The sequence below is a fragment of the Myotis nattereri genome (assembly GCF_964212035.1).
Source record: "Myotis nattereri genome assembly, chromosome: 10".
NCBI lineage: Eukaryota > Metazoa > Chordata > Mammalia > Chiroptera > Vespertilionidae > Myotis > Myotis nattereri.
In genome coordinates this window covers 36,723,528-36,740,895 of record NC_138085.1, presented here as the reverse complement: position 1 = coordinate 36,740,895, position 17,368 = coordinate 36,723,528, and the positions used below count along the sequence as shown (strand labels likewise).

General features: G+C 38.4%; 1 protein-coding gene and 1 pseudogene across 2 annotated transcripts in view; both read right to left on the bottom strand.

The window, feature by feature from the left end:
• The window catches only part of LOC308526348 (COP9 signalosome complex subunit 5-like), a 101,455-nt pseudogene extending 97,118 nt beyond the window's left edge, over positions 1–4,337 (bottom strand). Inside the window, exon 1 of the transcript in view lies at positions 4,242–4,337. The product of the transcript in view is annotated as a COP9 signalosome complex subunit 5-like (transcript). The remainder of the gene's footprint in view (positions 1–4,241) is intronic.
• The window catches only part of LRRTM4 (leucine rich repeat transmembrane neuronal 4), a 694,038-nt gene that overhangs the window by 566,579 nt on the left and 110,091 nt on the right, over positions 1–17,368 (bottom strand). The window lies entirely within an intron of this gene.

The window sequence follows — 17,368 nt, the reverse complement described above, 5'->3', positions numbered from 1 at the left end:
TCCAGATCACCACACTTGTTGCCATTCACCCTTATTTTCAGTGAATCAGAGAAGAAGTACTCAACAGAGCACACTACCGTAAGATTCTTTATCTAGAAGATGATTCTCCATACAAAATCCACACTGTGCATTTTCCCCTTGCCTGCTGTATTATGTCTGAATTTGAGTCTAATTTTTTCAGGCCCTGCAAAGCATATTTTATTAAAAATAGAATAATATAGAGAAAAATGAAGAAATAAGAAATGGAGAGGATTTAGGAGGCAGGGAGGGAGGGAGGGCAGAAGCAAGTGAGAGTAAGCACACACACAAAAAGAAACAGCTGACAGCTGTCTCTAGAGTCTACCCTTGTGAAAGTTTCTCTGAATAAATCACATGAGGCTGAGGCACATGGTATGGTCTTTTCCTAGGAAATGAGGAACAACCTCAAATCCCCTTAAAACCAAGATAGATTACAGAAGTTTTTTTCATGATAGACCAAAACAATGCATATGATGATGAGAGTTTAAGGAATGGATAGGATTATGAGAGTGGAAGGAAAAACAGTGTCATATTTTTATGTTCATCAACAGAGCTGACAGTAAGTGATTTCTGAGACCAGGCACCTGCACGCAGTTGTTTCCTGAATATCACATAGAACAACAAATTGATTAAGTGGCATTGCTGCAGTTAGAGTGCCGATCAACAAGGTCAATTGAAATCAGGCTAAATATATGTTTCTTAAGAGAAGGCTGTTTATACATAGAAGACAGTACATTGCTGCTGTCTAATTATTTTATTGCTATTCTTCATTTTACCCATGGGTAGGTTAGGCATTATAGGGACCTCAGACCCGTGGCTTCCAATACAGCAAGACACAATGAGTAACAGATGGACTGACTCTTTGATTTACTTATTCATTAAAAAAAAAAATGTTTACTGAGTGTAGAGAGTGTGCAATAAATATATGCTGAGAGCTAAATAAGTGCAATTTAACAGATTTTTGTAATTCTCAAGGTTCTTCTTACATGCTGTCTAGTTGATTATCAAAATAAGGAGTTGAGGCCATATTAAAATATTTTATTCACACAGTAAATGTGTATCAGGTGCAGTAATAACTCCCATCTTAGAATAAGATATAAAATTGAGACTAGACTCAGGTTCCCTGATTCAGTATTTTATGGCCATGGCTTACTAGTATTTGTATTTTCAACCCTTCCTTAATCCTCAGTACCTTAGAAACAGGAGGTGGGGGGAAGACCTCTAAGACTGATTTCTGTTAATTAAATGCAGACATCAGCAGATAATAAATCAGAGAAAAGATAAGAAAAGGCATTTTACAGAGGCTTGATGGCTTACAGGCAAGCAGGATGTGATTATAACCTGATCAAATTATTTATCATCTCTAAAAGATAACGCATCTCTCTAAGGGGCTGTAATTGCTTGCAGGGAGTAGAATACAAAAGAGAGTTGCACCGAACAACGTCTGCAATGCTCATTCCAGAGCTGTGCTGAGCTGTGAGGTGCCCTGGCCCAAAAGTTTGATTTGTCTCCTTGGGGTCTACAAAAATTCTTTGCAAGAAACTATCTTTAGTTTGTCTTATGCATACACCACTAACCATTTAAACTCATGCTTTCTTTTATTCCTTGTTATATGCTAAATAGAGTTATGCATGTCATTGTCTTCCCATGTGGTAAACCAAATATGCTACCTTCTTTTCAGTTCATTTTGAAACTTACATCTTGACTCTAGTTTTGCTTTCTAAACCCCTCGCCTATTGGGAGACTCTGCACCAAGTATATCTGATTTCATTGGCAGTGATGGTTCCCCGTGGAAATTACTAGGCTGGTGTTATAGCTTTCCCCCAGTCTCATGAGCTTCACTTAGATGAGCCAAAATCCAGGTTGCACATCCATGCTTGAGGAGGTGTTGACAAATTTCTTAGGCTAAAAGGCTTAAAGTCAGATTCAGACATGCAGTAAATCTCTGGATGTCATGCTACCCATCAGGTTTCCATGGAGCCAGCTGGCTAGCCTGACCCAAAAGCAGCTCCCACTTCATTGTGCCCTACTTTCAACTTTCGAATCTCCAATTTCCACATAAATTTCCAAATATTTTTACCAATGTATTTCATGTACTTCTAATTGCATTAAGACTTAAAGAAATATTTTTCTTGCAAAGAAACTAGTTATTTTACATGATCACATCAATGCCCAATTTATTCTGTTAAGGGATATGGATAATGATAATAAAACAGGTCTAGAATACCTTCACTGGAGCCCATGGAGCAGGGTATATTTAGGATTTCAGACTATTTTAGAAAAATAAATAAGCACATATTATGTATATTGCATATTATAACTCAGAGTCCAAGATGCACCCTATAATCAAATGCATTAATATTTTTTTCAGATAAATATAAGAACATCTAGAGTAAATGGAAGAATTAAAGGTTAAATAGTCCCATGTAAGTTTAAGTTAAATTTTTATGTCAAATAAATTATAAAACAGCTTTCAGTTTTTTGAATATATGGATTTCAGAATTATGAATAAAGGATTGTGAACCATTAATAATAGCCAATGAGCATTTGCGAGTTCTCGTATTTCCACAGTAATAGTATGAATTACATGGTTCCTCACTGTCTTCATATAAATAAGGAGGAACCAAACATTCAAAAACATTTCATAGATTAGCCTTGTCATGCAGTTAGTAAATTGCTGAGAACATAATAAAAATCAGTGTCTTGTCCTAAAACATGACATTACACTAACTCCACAAGGGAAATTGGGAAAGATGTGCAAGTTAAATCTTTTAGCTTCCTCATCACTTTGTCTACTTAGAAGTGGTCAGAAGTATATAGACCATGAAGTCCGATAACTGGATTAAAAGTGAAGGCTTGGAGTGGGGGAGCGGGGTCAGGCAAGAAGGGACTGATTGGGGGGGAAAGGGGACACATGTAATACTTTCAACAATAAAGATTTTTAAAAATTAAAAAAAAAAGCTATCTCAGAAAACCTGGGAAAAAGACACTTCAAAAATCTCCCTAACGCTAATTTCTGAAATGTAAGGCTAAAGGTCCCTATAATGCAGTGTTGTTAAGATAACTAATTGAGGTAATGTCAGGTGGCATAGCAGGCTGTGTTCACTCGTGATCCTCGGCTGCCTGCTCACTGGTCCTCATCGCCATCCCAGGCCTCATCACTGATTCCAAAAGACTGAATGACAAGCCACAAAACTCTGCTTTCTCCTGGTCAGACAACCACCCTTCCCCCACACTCACATGACACCGGCCAATCTTAAGAAAATGCAATAGTTTGAACTTGGACACATATCCCAGTTATGTGCTATCCACAGTCTGATTTGAGATCCTCTCTGAAACCCTTTCTCTGGCTCTACAATATGTCCTCATCAACAGACTCCTTCCATCTCTTCTCTGAATAGCTCCTTCGGAAATCACACTGCCCTTAATAAAAAAGAAAAAAAAAATCCTTTCCTTTATTTCTCAATCCAGTTCATGGTACCTGGAGGTATGCAGAGTTTTTCCTTGTTATTTCCAGTCCAATTAAATAAATTCACCAGAAAGTCAAATGGACAGCCTTTCCCCACATTCACTGTGTCTGAAGCTGCACATATTACTCTTACTTCTCGCCTGTTATATGATGACAATCCTCCAGTTATGAGCGAGAGCCATTCCTTCAAGCAAACTGAAAAACCTAAATCAGAAAATTGTCTCAATATCTTCCCCTTCACCAAGTTTTTCATTTTACTTGGATAATATATACATACTGTAATATTCCCAACATTTACCAAAACAGGGCCTGGCCGGTGCTGCTTAATCTATACCAGTGGTTCTCAACCTTCCTAATGCCGAGACCCTTTAATACAGTTCCTCATGTTGTGATGACCCCCAATTTCATTGTTACAAATTGAACATAATTAAAGCATAGTGATTAATCACAAAACAATATGTAATTATATATGTGTTTTCCGATGGTCTTAGGCGACCCCTGTGAAAGAGTCGTTCGACCCCCAAAGGGGTTGCGACCCACAGTTTGAGAACCGCTATTCTATACCTATCCAGCCACTTCCTCATTCTCTGTTCCTTGTGTCAGAAAAACTCCCCTGGAGCTATCTGTAAACACTGCCTCTATATTTCCTCCCTTGCTCTCTTAAACCTCACCCACAATTTCGCAATTTAACACCACAATTCCACAGAAACTGTCAATGTGATGCCTGTGACCAATTCTTCATCCTCTTTTTTACCTTGTTTCCCAGGATCTCACCATGATGATCCCGTTCTTCTTGAAACACATCCTTGATTTGGTGGCATGACACCGTAGTCTTCATCTTTTTCTGCATCATGAGTATTCACCTTTTCACAATTTCTTTTTTTTCTCTAATGCCTACAGATGAATAATTAACCCCACAATTTGCTCCAAATGCCTCCAGTTAAGTAATTGGCCCTATAATTTGCTCTAATGCCTACAGCTGAGGATTTGGCCCTGTCTATGGACCTTGCTTCCAAGACCAAAATGCTTAGAACTATCATTGACTTCATTTCTCTTTCCTCGCACTACTCATCCATTAGCACATATAGGTGGTTTTATATCTCAGAAAAACTAAAACAGTTTCTACTACCAGAAAACCACTGCCTGAGGCCAAGCCCAAAGTATTCACCTGGACAATCCAGGGAGGTTTCTGACAAGCCACCCAGCCTCTTCTCTTTCTCCATTTCCCCACGGTTTTGCCTCAAGTTCATGCAATTCTCTGCTGAAAATCTCCATCAATTATTTACTCATTAGCATACAGTCTGTGAAGGGCCTATATGACCTTTCAAAGATGCCTACACATATTGACTGAATATCTAACATCTTCAGGGCTCTATATTTTGATGGTAGATAAGAAAATCCTTTTGCTCATAAAAAGTTTACATACATTTCTACTTCCTACAGTACACTGTCCTAATTGAGATCAATGTGATTAATCCTTAGATTTTTAAAAGAGTATTTTTATGTTTTCTTTACTCCCTTTAAGCCATTCCCCGCACTGAACCATAAAAATCATCCTCAAGTACAAATCCTATCTTACTATTTTTGTGCTGAAAACCTTCTAGCAATGACTCCCTGCTAAACTCAGGTACTGTTTCCAGTCCCTAACCTGATTTATCAGTTTGCCTTTCTATCCTAATCTTCGTAATGTTATTATTTCATGACCCACCCCCACCCAAGAAAAAGAACAAAACATAACAACAACAAAACAACAAAGAACCCTCCCTTCTCCGCCCCACCCCATTAAACTGCCCTGTTGGTTTTTGGTTTTAGGGCTATAATCCTACTGAACAAATTTTAGCCCATTGATTAGTATCTTTTATTATACAGATACATGTTGATAATAGTAATTCTATCCAAAATATCTCTTACATCTTGTGAAAATGAACAAAGGAAATATAAATGGCAATGGAGTCAGGAAGCCATAAAGCAGTGGTTCTCAACCTTCTGGCCCTTTAAATACAGTTCCTCATGGTGTGACCCAACCATAAAATTATTTTTGTTGCTACTTCATAACTATAATGTTGCTACTGTTATGAATCATAATGTAAATATCTGATATGCAGGATGGTCTTAGGCGACCCCTGTGAAAGGGTTGTCTGATCGCCGAAGGGGTCGCGACCCACAGGTTGAGAACCGCTGCCATAAAGGAAGGACTCTGCAGCATGTATGTACTCACTGTTCTTGCACACCCAGCAGGAAGAAAGAGGATTTCCTTCTGACCCAGCAACAACAAGCTGCCCACCGCTTGCGGCCAATAAAAACCTGCCACAGCCCTCCCCAGTTGCCTCCTAATACCTAATAAAGACTGACCTTCTGTTTGTCTCCTCCATTTGCCTATGGTTGGCTATAGTTTCATGTTCCCAATTGCAATTCCTCTGCTATTCCTGGATACGTTATTGGCCTTACTATTTCATATGAAAGGTCGTCATCCTTTTTCCAATTTTTTTAAAAATATATTTTATTGATTTTAGAGAGGAAGGGAAAGGGAGGGAGAGAGAGAGAGAAAGAGAGAGAGAGAGAGAGAGAGAGAGAGAGAGAGAGAGAGAGAAACATCAATGATGAGAGAGAATCATCGACTAGCTGCCTCCTGCACATCCCCCACTAGGGATCGAGCCCATAACCCAGGCATGTGCCCTTGGCTCGAATCGAACCCGTGACCCTTCAGTCCACAGGCCGGCGCTCTATCCATTGAGCCAAACCAGCCAGGGCCCTTTTTCCGCTTTTGCATTTTAGCAGAATAACTCTTGTTTGTGTGGTTTTTAATGTTTTCTTAGTTAATTAATTTATTTGTTTATTTTTAGAGAGAGAAGAAGGGAGATAGACAAAGAAACATCAGTGAGAGAGAAACATCAATCAGTTGCCTCCTGCATGCTACCTACTGGGGATCGAGCCCTGTGAGGGCCCTGACCAGAATATGCCAGAGGCAGGAGGCCTATTCACCACGTGCATGGGTGCAGGCAAGGACACAGCAGGATTACTAGGTTAAAGGCCCCTTTGCCCTATGCATGCCCAAGGACAGTGACTCAGTAGTAGCAACATAGGTACTGAGCAAGGCACCCTTAGGTAACCTGTTTATGTTAATATAGCCTGGGCTCTCTTGTTTGAGCATGGATATAAGTTACCACTGACCAGCCAGTTTGGGCTGCTTTGTTCCTAATAAAGCATGTCCCACTTACCCACTGTTACCTGTGTGTTCTTCCAATTTCATGCACTCAGAGGGGTCAAGTCCCTGGTTGAGGAACTTGCCCCCAACAGAGCCCAAAACCCAGGCATGTGCCCTGACTGCGAATCAAACTGGTGGTCTCTTGGTACATACACTGTTTTAAGGTGTCCTCTCAGAATTCCGTAGCAGTAGACAGCCTGTGTACCCACAGTACCCTGAGCATGGACCCAGGAATCACTTACTGCTACCTATTGGCTTGTCACTGCCACGATTTCAACTTCCTTGAGCTGTGTGTTGCTTCAGCTGGATTTGTAGTACTTAGTACAGTACAGTACTTGGAGTAGTAGCATGGGTATTTAATATTTACATAAAAATGGATAAACAAATGAATGGTGAATAAGATCATGGAAATTGAAAAAGCTTTATGTATGTAATATAAATATATTTATGTTTAACTATAATGCTTTTAAAATTCACCATTGACTATAATCTTTTAATTTCTTCTTTATCTTTTTGATCTACTTAATAAGTATTTAATGGTTGATTTCTACCTGCTCAGTAGTGGGGTTGGAACTTGGTAGGTCCCATATACTAATAATTGGCCAGTCTTAGATACTTGGGTGGATCTTAGATAATTCCTCCCTTCAAGTCATGTTCTCTGACTGCTCTCAGATTTGTATCATATTTTGCCATCATCATCTTCAATCTTAATCATACTCTGAACCTAATTCTATCATGCAATGGCAAATACTACATATAACTAATTGTGTGTTTTTTCTCATTTACGAGAAACAGACACATATTTTAGGAAAGGAGATTGGAATTTGATTGAGGGGGTTTTTCTTTGTATTTATCAAGAGGAAGAAAATGTTTATTGCACTTTTTATCATTTTATAAAATGTCTTATAGAAAAATATAATACAATGTAATTTATTGCTATAGTTTCAAAGGATTCACCTGAGTGTTCAGCACAAGTTAGAATCATAAGTACCCTTGTCTATATAAACAAGACAATAGTATTTCTATTCTAATGTATTTTTTTATATAAGAGGATGGTCCTTAAATCAGCTCTTATTACAAGAGTGTTGCATGATGGTGTTCTGATTTAGCAAGTCACTCTACTTTAAAATATGGTCACATAACTAATTTACAGAAATGAAAAGCAAACTTGAAATTGTTATAATTGTGCACTGGGAAAAAGCAAATTCATCAATTGTTCCTATCTTTAATTTCCCCATCATCAATTTTTAAGATGATTGCTACTTAATATAGGCAAAGGTTTGTGATTTTTAAAAATTTGATGTGTCATCATTGTACAATAGTAACATTGAAATTAATTTGTTAAAAAATATTGGAACTTTCTCTATGGGGTACTACATTTCAAAAAACAACAACACATTTAAATCATTCAGGAACAAGGAAAATATTCTCCTTTAAGGTAACTTAGAAAGGCAAAAATAAATAAATAAATAAAACAACCCCCAAACTTCTTACAAGGAGAGAAAATGCTGGAAGTATATAATAGTTGAATACACTGCTTAACATATTTATCACAATGATAGTTTGACTTCTGAATGCCTCAGCTTAGTGAATTATCAAATGTACTGAAGAGATCTAAAGTTTTCTTTGAACACCCTCATAAACTCCAAATTTTATAAAATATAGGTATAGTTATCTAACCCAACACATTACGCTATCTGCTTGTCTCACAGGAGTGGTGGGAAAGCTAATTAAAATGGCCGCAGGGAACCTCTAAATAGGAAGCTGCATGAAATAAAGTAAAAAATAGAATTTTTAGTTAAGCAACAGGAATTATGTGGGGTCCTGAATTTCATGTTTCTAATGTTCCTCATGAACCCCTCCCACCTCCTCCTGTTTTTCAATCAGTGAACTTTCACATTATTGGTAAATGTGATGCCACTTTTTAAGCTAAATTTATAAACTTATTAAACACTCTCCAATCAGAATTACTAAATAGCAGGTGTAAGTCATGATTTTAATTACTCTTGTAATGTAATTTTTAAAGTCTAATATAAAGGTTCAGCTTCCACAGATGTTTGAGTTGAATGCTTCTACTTATCAGCCTCACTCTAATTGCAATTGAATTAATACAATTTACTTTGATTTATGGGAAAAATGCTAATTTTGATTTGGCTGCCCTTCTGGGAATCTATAATAATAAAAGCATAATATGCAAATCTACCAAATGACTCAACAGCAGAAAGACCATCCGGACGACCACGCTATGACACCCACTGGTGCCAGGCCAACCAAGGCGGGTACGATGCATTTGGTCAGGGGCCCAGCCATCGCCCCATGATTGTCCTGCAGAGGGAGGCCCAGACCACCGACCCATGGGGTGATCAATCAACTGGGGGGCTCCACGATCATCCCAAAGAGGGAGGCCCAGGCTACCGACCAGCAGTCTGTGGCGGGTGGGCAGGGCCTACCTCTTTGGGGCAATCAATCTCAGGGCTCCTGGACTGTGAGAGGGCACAGGCTGGGCGGAGGGGATCCCCTCCCCAGTACAAGAATTTCATGCACCAGGCCTCTAGTTATATGTAAAGGCAAACTTTACTTTAAATTATTTACCATTCAAAACTGTGGGATTGTGGTGGAGGAAGCAACTAAACATCCTATCGAGACAGGCGCTATTCATGAAGTGGGCCACCTCTCACAACCCTAACCTTAAAGTCTTGTTTCTATTCTGCTGAACAACACGCATTTACCTACAAGAGATGGATCTCTTAGACTTTGAATACAGTTTCATTTAAGCTTTGAACATTACCCCATAACATCATTCTACTACTCTTCACCAGTGTCTCTTCCTTCATTTCCCTTTCTAACTTCACATGGCTAATACGTATTTGTGTTCAGTATTTGATACAAAGATATACCCTTTCAGGAATTCTCTTCTAATTATCTGAAATTAATTTAGCAACAGAGCTGCTACTGAAACAAAAGAGGTATTGGCAGCTATAATTGGTAAGTGGTTTAAAGGTGAAGGGGCCGAAACCGGTTTGGCTCAGTGGATAGAGCATCGGCCTGGGGACTGAAAGGTCCCAGGTTCGATTCTGGTCAAGGGCATGTACCTGGGTTGTGGGCACATCCCCAGTAGGAGATGTGCAGGAGGCAGCTCATCGATGTTTCTCCTCATCGATGTTTCTAACTCTCTGTCTCTCTCCCTTCCTCTCTGTAAAAAATCAATAAACTATATATATAAAAAAATAAAATAAAGGTGAAGGGGAATTAGAGGGCCAAGAATTTGGACTTCCAGCTATCCCACATCTACCCAGAGTCTTCTTGCATTGCATCCCTTGGATTATCTCTTTTATTGTACTGAGGAAGCAGGCAGTTTCCTTATTCTCTCCTCAGTTTAGTAAGTCTCATCCTTTGGTTTCCACAACTTTTACTTTTTTCTACTGTCTTTGTGTATTCACATGTCTTACACTCACGCTAGCTAATGAGCTTCTTAAGAGTAGGACTAGCTTTCTTATTTTTATCCCTACAATAAAGCCTAACACCTAGTACCTAGCCAATAGGTATTTAATACAGGAATGACAGAATAAATTAAAAACAAATTATGGCAAACCAATAGCATTATGCATGTTTTTATAGAGTATTTGCCATTCATGGCTATCTTTCTTCAGTGGTTGGAGGAATATAGTTGTTACTATGAAAATTGATATTATCAGATCACTTTATACAGTTCATAGATTGAGTTTAAATGTCTTTTATCAGTGTGATGAGAGTGTTTCCATTTCATATAAATAAATACAGAATAAAATAAGAATATTTTGCTCTAAACCCACAAATAACAAGGCAAAACTAGAATACAGTGATCTTGTATCTTAAAAATTATGACCCCCAAAATAGGACTTGCCATTCTAATGGGAAATAATCAAAAAATGTATTGCCCAGTGCCCAAGGAGAAGTAAATTCTCCTTCCACAGGCTGCTGATGCATATCCCATGAAGTTAATTACTGTAAAGTTGGTCTATAATACCCATTTTTTAAGTAGATAATTTGTAATTGTAGAGGAAGAAAGTATCCCTTAGACCTGGATTATTGAGTTCATGTGCAATTAACAGTAAATTTTACCAAGAAAATCTCACAAAGATTTGGTATCGGCTAGTTTGCTTTGTGGTATTCATTAGCAGAGAGGAATGTATATATGTATGCAACCTTCCATGCCCCTATAAGAGAACAGTTTGAGACAGGAACAAGAAAAGTAATGTTTGGTTAGGAGAAAATGGAATTTATATAAACTAATTAAATTTACTTTTATGTTATGTTTAGAATGCACCCTGAAATATCGTTTTCTCTGTGTAAAATATAATTCCTGCATGAAAATTTTGAGAGCTGACTTTCTAATTACTATGTGTTGGTTCCAGACTAACAAATACTCTGGAGAATGAAGCTTTAGAGTTGGACCAAAGTACATCCACTGTTGAGTGTGTGGTTTCTTTTTTTAAGTTTTAGTCCATTGTTAGTTATTGTTGGGTTTGGCAGCCAAGGTCATTGGTAAATCTTGACAAGAGCCCTGGTAAAAATCATATGTGTGCATTTAAAGGGCTGGCGGTAGTCACCGACCACTCTCAGCACTATTTCAATGCCTCCAAAATTGTCTTTGAACACTAGCTCAGGCTCTTTTCCAAATCATTACTGAATGATTTTCCTTTGATCTGGGTGTAGGTTTTGAAGATATAGTGGTAATTAAATAACATGGACACGTGTTCTTCAGGTCCAAACTCATAGCTGCCCTTTTTACTCTTGGAAAATCTCACATAGGAATTTGTAAATCATTGTCTGCAGGCACACACATGCAAGGATCTTTTGTATTTTGTCAAATATTAAAAAAACAACAACATTAATAAGCCTTGTTAGAAAATACATTTTTCTATAAAGAGTTCCCCTTTTAAAATTAGTTTTCTGCATTGATGCTTTGTATATCCATCCTTTAATCTCTCCTCCTAATGAGAAGGAATTTTTTTTTTTTTTTGCTACATTTGTTTTTGTTGGTTTGTATTTTGATTTTGGTTTGTTGGGTGTTTTTTTTGTTATTTTGTTTTGCTATGTTTGTTTTTCTAAGAGTATGGCCTCTGCCTGGCCCCGGGTATTCTTCCATGATGCTTTCTAATTTCATGAAATTGGGATATTTGCTCTCATTTCTGCTACTGAAATTTGTCTTCCAATTTGGTGATTCTTTGTTATCAGCTGAATATTTATCATGGTTTGAAATATGTATCTGGACATAATTTTTATAGAACATATTGTATCAAATCATAAATCCCAACTTGAAATAACTCATTAAAATATGCTGCTACTAATTAGGACTTTCTTCTATCTGTTAAATTTAGAGTTTAAACCCCCAAGAAACATAACATAAAATCAACACTCAATTTGCTAGAATTCAGTTCACAATTATCATCATGTGCTTTGTCATAACAATAAGTAATTGTAGCAACTGGGCCACTCACTGCTATGTTCACCCAAATTGCCAGTGAGCCCTGATGTCTCCAGGAGCCTCCCAGTCCTCTTGGCAGTGTCAGGTGCTCCTCCTCTGTCACACTCCGATTCCCCATTGCGGTCCTTGTCACTCTGTATTATAATTGCTTTTTTCCTTCTATCTCCCATTAGACTGAAGCTCTTAATAAAAAGAAATTATGCCCGTGTGAAATCCCTAGTGTCTAACACAGGTGTTATAGTGTCTGTTTAATAAGTATGTTTGCATAAAATATTAATATCAATTAAACAGCCAATTAAGAAAATATGTAATGAATCACATGTGCATCCTCTGCAGTTGACTGGTACTAATTATTTGCCCTTTTTTGAGAAAATATTATCACTGAGTCAACTTCTATCAGGAAAAATCTAGCTGTTTTCAACTAATCATGCAAATAACTAACATTCTTCCTTCACTGAAAGCATTGTTTTAATTTAATATTCAATCCTGCTATGTGTGATTTTTATCAAGGCGCTTAATGGCAGAAATAAATGAAGACAATAATAATTTACTCTCCACAGGATTAGTATATGAATTAAATATAATAAATATGTAATAGTGTCTGATGTACAGTATCATTTAAACAACTGGAAGTCTTTTCTTTATATTTTAGTTTGTATAGTTTGTGTATTTTTCTGTATGTGTGAGCAAAGGCATGCGTGTTTTTACCTACTTCAGAAAAAGTAAAAAAAAAAAATGAATAAAAGACAAACAACTGGCAAATTCCCTTAATAAGAAATACCATTTCTATAGCCTTTTCTCTTATAAAAATAAAAACCAGAGTGTTTAATAGTAAAAGCGTCCTATCTTCAGTTTTTTCTTATCTGCCCTATGTTGATATTGAGGTTGACTGAAAAAGTTTAAGGAGCAATGCTAATCAAACCCAAAGTGGAAAAGAGAGGCATTTGCAACCTCCTGGGCAGCGATTCTTTTCTGGTGGTAATTCTGTCCCTTCTTGTCCCACTTAACCTCATCATGAGGGAAGTAGAAAATGTTCCCCGACAATAAACCTTGATTTGGTTCCTGAAAGAAAGCAGTTTGAATTAATTAAGGTGGCATCACTAAACTTCTTTTCACAAGTCATGATTTCTTAAAGATTCTGGAGGAATAACTATATAACTATCTATACTAATAAAAGGGTAATATGCTAACTAGACAAGATAGACTGGACATCTTCTGGACATCATTCCACATGTCCTTCCTGACAAAGCTGGGGGCGTGGCTGGCCTGCAAACCCTCGGCGGCCTCAAGCCCAGGCTGGCCCCACCACCCAGCGGGGACCCCCACACTGATCGGGGGCAGAGCTGGCCTCAAAAGCTCCCGTGGCCTCTTGCCCAGGCCAGCTCTGCCCCCAGCAGGGACCCTCCCACCCTGACCCGGGCCCCCCTTCAGGGCATGCCAGCCGGCCCCCACCCATGCACCAGGCCTCTATCCTATATAATAAAAGGATAATATGCAAATTGACCCTAATTGCATAATGACCAGAACAGTTGCTGGACCAGTCACTATGAGGCACACTGACCACCTCTTGGTCCCTTCCCCCGGCCATCAGGCACCAATGGCGAACAGAGAACCTGAGCTGGGTGGCAGTGGGGGGCAGGGTCAACTGCAGGAAGCTGGGGAAGATGGCCCTGATTGTAGGCCAGGCCTAGGGACCATATCTGAACACGAATTTTGTGTGCCTGGCCTCTAGTCTATAATAAAAGCGTAATATACTAATTAGTCTGGACTTCCTTCTGAACATCACTCCAGATGTCCTTCCATATGAAGCTGGGCCAGAGGGAAGCCCAGGTTCTGGGTGCCAGAAGGAAGCCGGTGCTGACAGCTGCGGGAAGGAAGGCCTACTCTTGCACAAATTTCGTGCATTGGGCCTTTAGTATATCTATATATCTATATATCTATATATCTATATATATAGATATATAGATATATAGATATATATACAGTGTGGCCTTGACTTACGAGTTTAATTCGTTCAGTGACCGAGTTCGTTAAGGAGCTCGTTAACTCAAATTACATTATCAACTCAATGCAAAAAAATCGGCCGAGAGACAGCTGGTATCTCAAAAAACTCGTTAGTCAGGACACTCGTAAGTCAAGGCCCCACTGTATGTATGTATATATATACACTCACAGACATACACACACTGAGTGGCCAGACTATTATGACCACCTGATGTTTGTAGGCAAATTAGCTATAATTTCCCACTGAAGTTGCTAGAGGGCCAGACCATTACAAACAGGGAAGCAGGTTGTTTACCATAACAGTAGAAGTGATTGTTTTCTGAAGATATGGGTAAGCAATGCAATTTAACAGCCTTTGAACATGGGAGATATATATATATATATATAGTATATCTTATATGTTACATATTAGATATATTACATATCAGATGTACATATTATGCATAATCAGTGTTAGAAGATATTATGCAAAGAACAATCAACAAAAATGCAACAAATGTTTTCTAACATTAGGATTTTATAATTCTGTAGAAAAGAAATCGTCAGAAACTTTTTCATGTCAGATATAACTGAAGTCTGATATTTGGGGAAAAGAGGCCAACCACATGAGTAGGAAGTCAGTTTTGTTGTGACTTTTAAGGTCTATTTTAAAGAGTTTCCTGCCCTGAAATAGCTCCCACACTGGTACTTGAAATTCCTATTAGATATCTTAAGCCCCAAAGATTTTAGTCCTCACATTTCCCTATTAAATTGAAATTGTCTTCAAGGATGTAACACCATAGGAAGCATCAGCTAACACCTGATCAGGGACTGGTTTCCAATCTGGCAGGCAGCTAATTAAGTGAAATAGTTCCTATGGGAAAGTAATTTGAGGATGGGGTGTCCATAAGGAGGAGAGAAATACTGACTGAGACGGTGGATGCTAAAGAAAATATGGTTAAACTGAAATTTATCCTAGGTATTCATGTATTGGAAGTCAACACCATTTTCTTTCCCACTCTCTGAAGTAGTGATTTTTAACCAGGAATATATGCCAGAATTATCTGGGGTAGAGGGTTTACTAAAACTATGTCCTAAGTCCCCAAATTAAGTGAATGCATCAGAAACTCTGGTGGATACATCAGGACTGCATATTTAAAATCTCTCCAGACGATTCTGCTCCATACACCATGGCCATAAATGGCTAGCAAGTTTACTACATTGGGGTCAATTCTATTCAACCAAGATTCATTGGAAACTATGTAGAAAGGCCAGTGTTGAAGTAATGTGCATGTAATAGATGAACTAGACATGAATCTTATTTTCAAGGAGATTATAATTTATCAGAAATAATACATCATGAGCACTGGAAATGCAAGAAATAATTTACTAAGTATTTGAAAAACACTACAAATGAAATGTAGAGAAATGGATTATTTTTAAGGGAACATTACAAAAAGGCTTTCTGGAGCATATGTTCAGGCCCCTTTCTTGTTCCCCCTAAACCTACTGGTCTCTCACAAAGGACTTTGTCCAACAGCCTTCATCTTCTTTGTGTCCCTAAGCCATGTAGGCTTAAAACCACAAAAATTGGGGGTTGGTGGCACCCTAGATTCTAGTAATTGTCCCATATACCTTGCCCCAGGATAGGGTACCCACGCATTCCATCCCAATACCTTGGGCTTCTACTACAATGCTCACCCCACCACCAACCCAACACATATGCTGAGCAAATTCGCAAAAGGTTCACTACCATATAAAGTAGAATGACTGGCTCTGAAAGACAGCAGAGAATAAAACATCCTTATTTTGAGGAATATGTAAACTATTGATAAAGGATCTTGGTGTTAGGGTTCCCAGGCCATGCTGTTCCTTTGCTTCTCTCGCGTTATTTCATGAATGAGCTTCTGTGGGGTATCAGCCCAGTCACCTGTCTCAATCCTCATGCGCCCATAGGAACGACTGTGGCTGTTTCGTGTGTTCTCTAAGGACTGACCACCTGTTCCTGAATTCCACTGGCTGAAGTTCTGCCTCACTTTGGAATTATTCATAGGGAGCTCCAAATATTCCTCCACAAATATATGCCTCCTCAGTGCAAGGAATGAGAGCTCAGTGGCGTGGACAAGAACAAGGCATAGGTAGAGAATCTTTTTTTTTTTTTTTTAATATTCACCCGAGAATAATACAGTGATTCTGAGAGAGAGAAACACTGATGTGAGAAACACCAATTGGTGGTCTCTAGTAGGTGCCCTGACCTGGGATCAAACCTGCAACTTAGATATATGCCCTAGCAGTCGTCAGCAAACTCCTTAGTCAATAGAGACAAATATCAACAGTACGATGATTGAAATTTCTTTTGAGAGCCAGATTTTTTAAACTTAAACTATATAGGTAGGTACATTGTTATTAACTTAATTAGGGTACTCCTAAGGCTTAAGAAGAGCCACACTCAAGGGCCAAAGAGCCGTATGTGATTCGCGAGCCGCAGTTTGCCGACCACAGCTAGAGAATCAAACCAGCAACCTTTTTTAGTGTATGGGTCAATGCTCCAGCCACCTGAACAACCCCACCAGGGCAGGCAGAGAATCTTAAGTCAGCATTTTACTTTGCAGTATGGCTAAAATTCTAGCACGATATCTTTTGGGGAAAAAAATTAATTGATATCTGAACAAAGACTAGTAGACAGTAAAAGAAAAGTATCTTGTCTTAATATGTTCCACTCCTAAGTTCCCCCAAATCTCTACAGCATACTACAATCGCATCTGTTCAGCCACCTAGCAAATATTCTATATTTGCAAGCATTTTGCAAGCCGCTACCAGTGTTTAATCTTGGGATAATGCCTTCTTAATGTGCTAACCCCGAGAGTATTTTGAAGAGCCTAAATGTGAATTACTGGTTGTAAAAAGGAAATTCGGATGCTTCTAATCATGTCTGTCTGTAACCGAAGACATGACAGCATTGAAATACAAGGTCATGTCTGTGCAATCAAAGCCCAATAAGGGTAATTCTGACCACAGGAGTATCAAGGGAGAAGTGTACCATAATTAATGAGGAACGGCCATCATTAGCAAAATATAATTTTGAAAATTATTTCACATTTTACTAGCAGCACAGCGTGGCAGAGAGAAACTTGCATTAAAATTTGAATTATCTTTCCACCATCTAATTTCGGTACTTTACTTTCATTAACGTTATAAAGAAAATACAATGATGCTCATTCTATGA